This window comes from Hoplias malabaricus, chromosome 6 (genome assembly GCF_029633855.1).
Source record: "Hoplias malabaricus isolate fHopMal1 chromosome 6, fHopMal1.hap1, whole genome shotgun sequence".
NCBI lineage: Eukaryota > Metazoa > Chordata > Actinopteri > Characiformes > Erythrinidae > Hoplias > Hoplias malabaricus.
In genome coordinates, this window is record NC_089805.1 from 22,791,769 (window position 1) to 22,804,570 (window position 12,802).

At 38.0% G+C, this 12,802-nt stretch overlaps 1 protein-coding gene across 8 annotated transcripts in view; it reads left to right on the forward strand.

The window, feature by feature from the left end:
• Positions 1-4,043: 4,043 nt before the first annotated feature.
• tbc1d5 (TBC1 domain family, member 5) overlaps positions 4,044-12,802 on the forward strand; it is a 32,664-nt gene continuing 23,905 nt past the window's right edge. For 6 of the 8 annotated variants that reach the window (XM_066674513.1, XM_066674517.1, XM_066674518.1 and 3 more), the window contains exon 1: positions 5,366-5,479. The gene's annotated coding sequence lies outside the window, so the exon portion shown is untranslated. Of the gene's footprint in view, positions 4,122-5,365; positions 5,480-5,506; positions 5,658-12,802 lie in introns of those variants that run through there. The other 2 variants (XM_066674514.1, XM_066674516.1) reach the window with 2 other exon arrangements.

Below are 12,802 nucleotides of genomic sequence, written 5' to 3' on the forward strand. Positions count from 1 at the left end.
ACAGTCTTTCATCACAACTTCACAGCAAGGATGTACTCAATCATCGTCAGAACATTGTACAGGTATATATTTATTCATCAGTGGAACAGTGTCCCCTCAGAGATGACACAGTGACTTTAAAGTCTAATTATTTACTCTGATGGTCACTGAATTCTCTTTTGAAGGAATATTGGTTAATGTTTGTATTGTTTTAAATACACTAATCAGCCACAACTTTATAACCACTAGCCGGTGAAGTGAATAGGAAGGAAAAATGGAGGGAAGTATAAAGCAAATTTGCACAAATTTGACTAGGTCCAAATTGCGATGGCTATACACAACTGGGTCAGAGCATCTCCATCTTTTTGTGTTGTGTTCCTGGTATGCTGTACACTAAACAATGTGGTCCATTGAAGGATAACTGGTGAACCCAAGGCTCACTGATGTGCCTGGGGAGTAAGGGTTAGCCGGTAGGGTCTGAAAAATGTTAATGCAGGATTTGATAGAAGAGTTTCAGAACACGTGGTGCAACGCAGCTTTTGGCATACACACCAAACTCCTCACAGACAGTCACCCAGAGCAGGACTTGATCCCACAACCTCCAGGTCCCTGGAGTTGTGTGCCTGCGACACTACCTGCTGTGCCACCGTGCCATCCAGATTTCACTATAAACACAGCACAAAAATTAAGGAAATTTGTGTTTGTGTCTTATTCTGCCACTGACTCGTTTGGTGTTTGGTGACTGAATGATTGAAGTTTGAAGAAACAAGACATGTTGGCAATTTAACAATTTATTAATTTAACTAACAGGGGCCTCAATAGTGTGTGGAAGAACCATACACAGCCACAACAGCCTGGCACCTCCTCCTCATGCTGGTCCTCAGCCTGGTCACACACTGCTGTGGGACGGCACCCCATTCTTCAACCAGCATTTGTCACAAGTCAGCCAGCGTGGTTGTGTTGGTCACTGTGGCACCAATAGCACCCAAGCTGATCCCACGAGTGTTCAATGGGGTTGAGGTCAGGACACTGGCAGGCCATTCCATCCTCTCCACTCACAAATTCCAGAGGTAGTCTTTTGATAAATCCTGCTCCATGGAGGCAAGCGTTGTCATCTTGGAGAATAGAGTTCAGTCCCAGACTGCGGAGATATGTGATTGCTACTGATTTCATTTCTCTGCATTGAGATTGCCTCCAATGTTGATAAGCCTAGTTTTTCCAGTGAGGGAGATGCCGTCCCACACCATCACACAAAATAAGCTGTTTGGAATCGGCAGTAGTAATGTGTCGTTCGCGAACGAACCGGTTCAAAGAGCCGGCTCTTGCAAGTGAACGATGAGAGCCGGTTCCCGTCTAAGACCGAGCCATTTTTTTCTAAGGCTTGTCATTCAACCAATCAGAGAACAACAAGCAATCTCCAACCCTCCAAGCTGAGACACTTAGTTTTCCTGAATGCCAATCTGCCTTCCAAAAAATAGTTGAAGAAAATGTAAAATCAGTTAAATGTTTGTTGACAGTTGTGGTTGTTTTAATCACTACCGAATGTTGCTGTTTTGCACTTTGTATTTGTTTATTTTATTACCCAGAAATGGATGGTTATTTAATTTAATAAACTATTTTCTAATACCTACCTTTTGGGTTCCATTGGCTATATTTCAGAGTTTACAAGTGATTTTTTTTATTAAGGTGTTTAAATAAAAATCCAGTTATTTATATGATTGAATGTGTGAGTGCAATCAGTGAGTTATTACAAGACAGCCATAAAAACAATTGGCCATTGCAACACTATTTATTATTTTTAATATTGAACAATATTTTTTTGTCCATATAGTCATGTAAAATGTAGGTAATATTGTTCTGTAAAAGTGGAAATAAGTGGTAAAACAAAGAGCCATTTAGGAGCCGAAAGAGCCGGCTCTTTATGAAGAGACGAGCCAAAAGAGCCGAAATTCCCATCACTAATCGGCAGAGAGGATTTGGCAAATTTTACATGGGACCAACCCACATACTCAGCTCTACTGCTCCTCCCACAAATGCATGTTCCTCATAAATGTAAATTTAAAAGGGAAATTAACAGGCTTTCCAATGGTATAAGATTTATTGCCAAGAAGCATTGTTACAACAAAAATAATCTACCAAACACAAATTTCCTTACTTTGTATGCTGTTTAGAACTGTGAAAAATAGAGGAACATAATATCCTGGAGATGAAATTAGACATATGAAATATACATTTTACATGAAATCTAATTTTTTAAATCTACAATTATCATAGAATAAGTTACAATTATGATCCCTAACTAAAGGTACAAATATGCACTCTTGTGCGTACCACAAAACTGACAACAAAAGGCACTACCACAATGATTGTTTTTCTGCCAGTGTATAGGGCTGTGCAGGTGCAGACTGGTCAGAGTGCTCATGCTGACCCCTGCCCACTGCTGAAACCTCTTACATTATGTGTGTGAGAATTAGAGCTGGACAATGGAGCAATGGCACAAGGGCAATGGCCCCTATACATTCCATTATTATTATAAGAATAACACATCCTCTGGTGAGTTTTCCAAGTCTTTACTGTGGAATATATTATGAGACTTCTGTTTTATACGTTCTTAGTAATTGGTATTGTGCAGGTACATTTGTGTGCATTAAGATATATGTAATGTAAATGTGCCCTCAGATAAATAACAATGGTTTGGTGCCTTGGGTAAGTTACATGTAGAAGTCGAAATGTCCGCAGAGTAATAAGAAACCACATTATGTCTTCTGTAGGCTGTATTATGGGAGCAGACCACCACATGTGACCACCATTTGGTGGCTGCCTTCTTTCCCGCAGGGGGGAGTAACATCCATAAGGCTGGTGCAACGCTCCATATCACCCCCATCTAACTCTTCCATCTCCACACCAGCCTGCTTCTGCCTGTTTCATAAGTTCAGAGCCATTTTGTGTGAGGACTTGGACACATGATGAGGATTTTGATGAAGGCCTGTACAGTTACAAGAAACAAAAATGAACAGCATTCTATGAACAGCATTAATTGTTGAACACCATGGAGTGTTAAATGAGCAGTGTTAACTCCTGCAGTGCTGAATGAACAGTGTTACGTACTGAATATGTATCCTTCAGGGTACCACCACAGAGAATATTTTTCTGAGTGTAGCTAGCATCACTAGTAACAAGCATCAACTAAAACGATATAAAACAGCCTCAGCACTGGTCTGTGGGGCAGTAACACTGGCGCCCCCTCCAGGGTGTATTCCCGCCTTGCGCCCAAAGATTCCAGGTAGGCTCTGGACCCACCGCGACCCTGAACTGGATAAGCGCTTACAGAGAATGAATGAATTACATTGTTATATTCTGGGGTCAAAAATGATGAAGACTGAGGTAAGGGATACTCTTTAACTGAAGGCAATTATAATGTCTTTTTGACAAAATGGCACCAAACAGCACAAACCCCAGGGAGGTCACTAAAGCTGCAGTCAGTGGAGACTACTGTCAGAAACCCTACCACAATCCCTGACTAACAACAATGAAACACTCCTACACTAAATAAAACAGAATATTTTACTAAATGCACACACTATAAAACATAATCTCAAGTAAATAACAATATAAACAGCCCTGTTAACAATATATGGTAAATGATATTATTTGGGGATTTTAGATTTGCGCGCTGTCTATCCCCTCAATATTATAAAAATATCATGCAGAAATGATTTCTGCTCACTATTAAACAGCGAAAACTATTTTAATGAAACATAACAGACCCGCCTTGATTTGAATGAATTGATTTGCAACCCATAACTCTTTACTTCCCTCTTCTGTTACGACTCAGCTACTGCACCGCCAGCAATTTTCATAACATTTACGGGCGTTAAAATTATGAGCGTTATTCGAAAGTACAATGCCATAAATCTAAATCACACGACTTTCCTGTAAACTTAAATTCCTTTTTTAATATGCATCTAGAACTAATTAGAATTAACATCTAAAGAAATTCACCCACAGCCCACGCAGCCCACCTTGATCTAAATAATAGTCCATGTAGCAAAACACCAAGAGCCCATCTTGAAATCAGCTACTCCATGTTCGAAACCATGTGAGGTCCAACAAAGTGTGCTGCCTGGATACTTTTTTTAAATGTAAGTAAATGTGCAGGTTTGGTCATATTGTGTACGAAAATTTTACTTTGATTTTAGAGAATGTGTTACTGCTCAAATCCTGAAATGAGTCATTTTCATGGAGTTGAAGTTGTTTGTGATCCAGAACTATCCTTGTAACAGCAGTACCTGACCTCACGAATAGTCTTGATGCTGACTGCCATCAGATCCTCACAGCTATGTCCCATTATCAAAGTCTAAAACCTTTACAGAAAAGTGGAGGTTTTACTGCAGCCGGAGTTCATAAACATTTGGATGTACAGTGTATGTATCGTGTGTCTTATATTGTCATTTAAACTTTGCTCAAAGAATATTTAGCCTCTTAAATATCTAGGAATGGCAATTGATCCCAATTATATGTATAGCACTTAAAAGAGCCTTGCAAGAAACATACTTAACCACATGATTATTTTGTATGTCCTTAATTCTTTCCATAGGTTACTTTGTTAAGTTGCCATGGAATTTCAAGGAGGAGTGATTATGCAGCCTTCAATCAACATGGTGCTTGCCACAGTGCAGGCTTCTGTTAGCTAACATAACAGAATTGTGCAGTGAGTGTTCTCCAAGTGTGTGGAGCTGTTTTAGCAGGCATTTGATAAGAAATGGTGGCTAGCTTCATGCTGAGTGAAGAGTCAGGGCTGTGTTTGGACGGCTGCAATCACTCCTCCATGATCTTATAGGCCTTGTAGAGGTGACAACTGCCAAGCACTGCAGAAGTCCTCTGAGCCGGTCAGAACATTGACTGTCTGAGGCATAAAAGCCTTGTATTTATGTTTATGTGGCAAGCATATTCAAAGGCTTATGCCCTCCCAAAAGAGCAGAGACTTTTCATAAAGACAGACAGAATGCATTATTAGAGCTCAATTTGTAAATTTTATAAAAAAAAATAATAAACTTCCTATTAATTTAAAACCCGCATAAATAACTGATATCTCATCTCGCCTAATTGTCTGTTTAATTCATTTCGGGGTTGCAGGATATTTTACATGTTTGCCTTCATCCAGCATGCACAGATTTTTGAATATGGTGCTCCTCACCCACCACTCACTTGAAGCTCGAAAATCCTGTTTCAGAATATTTATATTTAATAACTGTGGTTTAAAGGCAGAAATACTCAGCCATGGGTATTACATTGGGTGTGTAATTAATGGAATCTTAGGCTGTGAATTTGTACAGTGCTTATAGGGTACTTTTATTTTGTCTGCTCGGGTCGCTGTGGCGTGCAGTGCGTGATCTCGTCACGTGAGTCTTCGACGGAGTGTTTACATGCGGAGAGAGAGAGAGAGAGAGAGAGAGTAGGAAGAGAATGAATGTGAATATGAAGAGCGGGACTGAGGCGGGTGAGTTTACACCGTTCACTCTTCACTTTCGCTGTGTGAGAGAGGAGTGCGAGTGGAGACATGAACCGTTTTTGCAGAGTGTTGTGTGTGAACGGAAATGTGCAGTCGGCTTTTTAGGGAAGGCCTGCAGTCAGAGAGAGAGAGCAGTGGGATTTGATGGGCTCCCTCGTTTGTTCTGGTAATTCACGCTCAATATTAACACTCTCCTACAGCGACAGTTAACGTTTACAGTGTAACACTCCTATGTGTTCAGCGGTTTGTTCTTGGTTTCTGTCATTATGACATGCTAACAGTAGCATTAGCAGCAGTAAGGTTTTACTGCGCTGGTGCTGCTCGTGGTGTTACTTATACAACGTCGTATAAGTACAGTGTCTTAATATATGTTTTATTCAAATACCTTGTTTAAACCTTACTCTTTTTAAATGGCATCTGTCCGATATCCGTTGTAGGGTTGGGGTGTATGTAATATTAAGCCAAATTTAATTGCTCACGTTAATAACAAATGGCAACTTCCTCCCTATAGTGTGCCAAATAGGGCCTTTTACTGTCAAATAGTGCGTTAAATGAGTAAGGGATATGCAGCCTATGGCTAAAGCTCGAATGTGTCTCTGAGACCAGATAAGTTTATATATCATGAACCAAAATTATATGGCTGAGCATTTGTCACTAAAGTCTCTCAAATGGGCAGATTCAGATAACCAGGGCTTCTGATGTCATAAACCTACTGAGCCAATCCTGTCAGCTCACGGGGCAGGGCTATTGAGCTGCAATAGCTTTGGAGATGTAAGTGGCAATAGAGTCTGGGGCTAACTGCGTATTCATTGATCTGCTTGTATTGAACGGTGAAGTTGTAGAGTATTGTCTAATATGCGCTAATGTGCAATGACTACAGTCTGACACACTGACGAGCTTTAAGGCAGACTATGATTTTACAAGGAGCAGTGATCATGTAGTGTCACTGTTTGCATGAGCCTGGAATAAATACATGATGATGTTGTCTGTTATCTAATTAAATATTACCAGCTCTGTTATAATAATCAAGATGGTGGATTTTGTCAAAACGTCATGCCTAGTGAAAGACTTGATATCTGATGGGGGCATGCCACAATTCTAGCAAAACTCTCCCTATTCTGTACAGATGTTTGATATTTGGCAGCGACTGTGAAGCCACTTGAAGGGCCATTGGGTGTAAGGCTGGTATTTGCCACTTTTAAAGCCTTCGTGAGGAAGAGGAACAATTTGAGATTCAGCCATAACATGAAATCACTGATATTTATATAAAAGATAAAATACATTATCAAAATATATTTTTTTTACCTGGGTTTTATAAGCTAAAAGAAATGGACCACTTTTGGCATGTACAAAAAATAAAAAGGGCATAGACACATTTTGTAGTTAGAAAGTTAAGGCAATTTCACCTGTAGTTAACACAGGCATTCAGTTGCACACTCATAGATTGTATAATATCAGTTTAACAACTAAAGGGGATGTTCTCATTTACATAAGACTAATGTCAGTATGTCCAGTGATAGAGCTCTTGTAATGAGTGTATTCAGTGTATTACTTTAACCTTGGGTGAAGATCATGAAATAAAATGAGACACAGAGCTGCAGCATATGAGTTTAAGTCTCTGCTCAAAGCCAAGTGTTGGCTAGAGGGCAAAAAGCACCCACATCAGGGTGTGAAGCACTGAAACAGCATTCCCTGGAGTGATTGAACACCATGCTGTACCTTTGGGATGAGTTGTAGTGAAGTTTGTTTTCTACATGTTCTTGTCCAATAGTGCTACCTGTTTTCACTAAAGCCTTAAGATCCTCATAGGAATGTTTAAAGTGTAGGCTTCACAAAATTGTAGCTGTTAATCAGCAAAGGGGACAAACTAGCTATACTGAAAATAGACATAATAGATGAGCAGGTGTCCTTAAACTTATGGCAGTGTGTCACTGCAGTGGGTTTGCATCACTGCTCTGATCTAAGTCCGGTTAAACAGGACGGTGTGATGAGGAAATAAGCACTTAGTTTTCTTTTTTAAGTACTGGCCAAATATGATGTAATAGTGTAGATGTTCATATTGTACAGGCCTACTGCTTTTTTTTAGACAAGACAAACAGGACTGTTGTTGATGTTCTTCAGATTAGATTTTGTCAAATGGCAGATTTAGCTATGTCTTAATCTTTTGTGTGAGAGCAGGTCTCAACTAAAATTCTTTCCCATTGATGAAACCTTTCCATATCCCCATAATATCTGAAATTTCCCTTCATAATCTTTTGTTTTTTCAGGGGGGTTGCTGCCTGTTATCAGTGTACAGATGCTCCATATTACATGCTGTGCAAAAGTCTTAGACACTTAAAGGGGATATATTACATACAGGCTTTGGTACCACAGAATAGGATCAAACAAGGATCTAAAACGGAGCACCAACTGTAAACCTTCTTCAGTCAAAATGACAAATAAATCTGCACAAAACAGAACAGCTCATTTTATGATTTGGCACACTAGATCCTCAAATAGATAGGCGTATTATTTCCCTTCCATAATATATCTCTCTTAAGCAAATATTTGAAAGTTTTCAGACAATAAAATTTGTATTTAATATTTAAATAAATGTAGGAAAATTGACTAGTGTTTCTTGTTTAAAAAAAATACACAGGTTTAGATCCATTTTACCTCCAAATATTTCCAGTGATTTTTAGATTATGCAAAACAGTTACATGACGATTACTGGAATCTAATACTAGTAACAACAAAGACAGAAATGGTTAAATTAATGAATTTACATAAGTGCTTCTTCATTAATATAATTCACCACTTATTTTCATTTATTCTAATATTAGTGTTTCTTAAACACAGTCCTCAGTTAAGTAGCTCCTCTAAAAGGCCTTTCACCTGGGTGTGTAAAACATTTGCACAGTAATTTTCTTTGTTGTGCTTCTTCATGGTGCATCATTGTCTTAGCTTCAGTCACAGTGAAGTGGCTCTTGTAAGCTTTTCCTGGTCTGTTTCTGACCTCAGGGTTTAGAGTCAGAGCAACAAAACAATTATGGCTTGTAACTTCACCATCATAAGACCAGCCTCTGAGAGACACACACTGCTCACAAGGGATCAGAATAGATGACGTCTCTGTTGAAGTACAGTGTACATAAGAAAAAGCTGCTTGTTTGTAGGGGTATCAGAAAATATCACAATGTTTTGGGTGAGAAAATAGAACTAAAGACATCACAGATATTTACATCACATGCTCATATGATCATTGAAGGGTTAATCCAGTTTCACCGTTTGCCCCTGCCACTTAGCCCTCTCTGTTTTGCCTAGAGGTATGTTGTCTTAATTCTCGTTGTGATATAGGGGGTAGGATGTAGTGTTAGGGCGACATGGCCCTTTACGCAGAGGTTTTTCAGAGGCACATGGCTATGGCTGTGTTGTGAATGACAACCAAAAAAATATTTTAAAAACTATGATCACCCTTCTGTTATCTTGTAGTTTTATATAGTTTTGACATTTGTGACACTTCATAACAACATAAAACATCAGCGATTGAGAAGCTGAATTCAGCTTCATATCGCAGAAGAGATAGAAGTGGGTGATTATATGATTGTTGAGTGCTCCTGGAGGCATATGATTAGCTGAAGTCCAGCAGCAAGGTTGCAGCACTCTACCACATCTCTGATATCACTGGGGACTAGCAGAGCTGCTAATGACGTTTAAGGTTGAATGGTCATCCCATAAATAGGAGTCTATTTATCCAGTGCACTTTTTATTCAGTTCCATGGGGCTAGCTGACCAAATGGAGGGCTATATGTCAAAATAAGAAATGGGATTGGGCCAAAATATGAACATTTATGAAATGACATATCCTCGTCTCCAGAGAAAAGCTTTTACCCCCGTCAATTTTCTTCTTGATTTTATGTTTACTACATCATTTGAACACAGCAGCTGTCTTTCATATTGTGAACATTTCACAGTGAATTGACCAATAGAAATGCTTTGGAATTAAATCTTTGACATCGATTGAATGTTAAGGAGGTTGATTCCTTTAGGAGATACGTGTATTTTTTTAGAGAGAGACGCTACATGGAAGGCAGTTGCCGTTGTCAAATGCAGACTGAAGACACATTTCTTTCAATAGTACTTAAATCAGCACTTGTCTTGCACTTCTTAAGAGACTATAATTATACTTGAGGTGTCATTTAGATTCTAGCCTTTACAAGTTAGCTAAGAAAAATCAATTTGTTCTGAGTTGACACATAAGCACTTTTGAGAGTCGCTCTGGATCAGATCATCTGCTAATATCCCTAAATATAAGTGTAAATACTATATACCAGTAGCTTTCCTTTTAATCCACCTGCAGGATCTTGCATTTCTTATTGATTTCACGTCTGTTATCTGTAGAGAGGGAATTTAGCCCATATTCCAAGGATATGTTTGGGAAAACCAGTTTTGAGACCCATCATTTTGTGATTTGCAATGTGTTTAATGTAGATATGCGTGCTAGGAATGCATTGAATAGCAGCAAACAAAGCTTTTCCAGAAATGACATCTGTCTAGAAAATCAGAAAGATATGTCATATTAGCCTAAATTATTTGTGCAGCACTGAGTTTGGGCAAAAAGTTAATGTGATTTTTCTGCAGAAGGAGTACACTAGACCTAATGTAATTTTATACCTGTCCCAATAAGAGTATTGTCTGGTGGCTATTGAGGTACAGTTTTATTATTTTACACCAATGGTACAGACAGGAACTTCCAGACTTACATCTGCTTTTTACACTTCCCAATGATTGCTTCAGGAAGAAAGCTTGAAAAGAGATGAGCAGAGGACATATTCATTTGGTATCAGTTCACAGAACGTCATGTTTCAGTGCTATAATAAGAAAAATATTATTACTTATATAAAAACACATGTTAATTATTATATCATGCTGTAGAGGTGACTTCCCCCTCTGTGTGTTTAGTATTATTTCTTGAACTATTCACAAATTTACCCATGCAGACATTCTTTGAATTTTCTCATCCAGCAAACCTCCTGAGATTTTGGAAGGAAGTGCTGAGCCTTGGCTGTAGGCCTCCAGTACTGTGTGATAGACATAGTAGGGCTGTGAGGATTAAAGCTGGAAAATGGTATTACTTGGCAGTAATATTGTATTAATCGCAGGATTCATCTTCAGTTCTGACAAAAAACACATTTGTTTTGTTCAATGTAAAAGAAGAAGCGTAGGAAGAAGGTTGTGTTAATTATTATGCTGCACATTTTGCAGTCTGTATGGCATGAGTGTAATATTGGCTCCCAGAAAACTGCTACCAGTTTGCAGAATTCCTCAGGGTCATATGATTGGTGTGGGTGCCCTGCTGTCTAATTGGCTGTTGAAGTGAAGGCATGTGAGGTTATTTAAGAAGATTTAGGCTTCTACAATCAGAGTCCCTCTCACTTTCAAGCTGTGTGTTGCTACAAAGTTGTAGAGCTGTGATTATTTTATTTAAAAAATAGAATTCATAAAATGATACCATCTGAACAAATGAGAAATTATTAGTTTGTTACAGTTTTTAAATAATAGGTGAAATGTTCCTATAAAACTAAATATATATTTTTTAAGGTCTGGTGGGACACATTTTGAAATGATCAGAATTGTCATATTGATATCAGCTTGAGCCAAACAATAATTTGCATTTATTTCTATAGAAATTTATATTGTTCCAAATACCTTTTAAACCGTCAGGTTCACAAGAAAGCCCAAATAAACCAGCCTTTTTTATTATAGATTGAAGAATGTTATATTTAATCAGTGTTAATTTTGTAAATAAAACTATGACGAAAATTTATTTGTTGACAACTGAATTTTCACAATGAATACTAGACAAGAACTTAATTTTAAAAATAATGAATGAATTAATTAATTCATTCATTGTCTGTAACTGCTAATCTAGTTCCGAGTAGCAGTGGGTCCAGAGTCACTGGATGCAAGGAGGGAACACACCCTGCAGGGGTGGTGCACCACCATGCCACCCACTAATTTAAAAATAAATTATTAAATGATTAAAATGTCACTTAATTACTCAAATTACTAGAATATTCGATAGTGATCTCCTTTTTTTGCAATATTAAGTCAGGTTTTATTTATTTATTTATTTATTTATTTTATGTTCTTTGTATTCAGTTCCTCTTATTGTAGTGTCGGAGATGCTCATTTTCTCACGCAGCCTCATGGGTTTAGAACAAGCATAAGCAAAGTAAATGAGAACTGAAACATGGCTGTTGTACAGTGTAGTGTTAGTCAGAATGAGAGTTTCTTTGAGAGGAAGCTAATGGCAACCTTAAACATAAATGCCTCACTCTGCGGCCACCTCCTTTTTCACATTCCCCCAAACCTACCCAGTTTTGGAGCGTGTCCCAAAATTGTTGGCTGCATTTAAGAGCAGATCAAACCCTAGAAGCCAGACAATGAAGAATTTTTATGAGCCACAGTTCATTGAGAGCAGACGAGTTGTACGATTATAAACACACATATATTTCTGTGCAACATAGTAATTTTTACTGCATGTTGAAACATAAACAAATGTAAGTTTTACCTACGAACATTAGTTAATACATTTTTAGTAACAAGCCTGCTTTTACAGAGCACAATATCATTAATTATTACAGGGCAAGTGAATCACCATTTTGTAAGAAAATATAGTAATAAAATTTAAAACCAAAATTAGGGATCAATGATGAACAAAACACCTATATATTGCAGATGATATGGGCTTTTTTCTAGGCAATTTCTCTCATTTTTGAACACACTGATATTTTACTAATGTCTAAATATTATAGAACCTATTTCTAAATATTAGCAAATTATTATTAAATATTGTTTATAATTCATTCTAAACTTTAGAAATTCTGTTGCCCTGTAAACATCTTGGTTTAGTAAAGTGTGTAAAGTGTGAGATTGCTGACTCCCCACAAGGCAGACCAGGGTTCAGTTCAGAGTTATGTTCAACAGGGAACTGTAAAGTCTCACAGTCCTCCCGGAATTATAAACCCCGCCCACACTCTTTTGCAGGAAGTTTAGTTTGTGTGTGGCTGTAGCAATGACCACAACACCACAATGGTGACATATCAACCACATAGTGACTGTAGGATGATTAACTCAGCCCATGAATCAATGAGAATCTGAGTACCAGGTTTATGATTTGGTTTTCTAATGATAATATGAAGAAAAACTGAGTGAAAATAAAGGATGACACTGCAGAGTTTTTGACTGACACAGACTGTTTTAAAACATTGTTTGAAACAGTGCAGTTTCATTGGATTGTACAATTAGCAGCTTGTCCTTTCTCGCCAATGC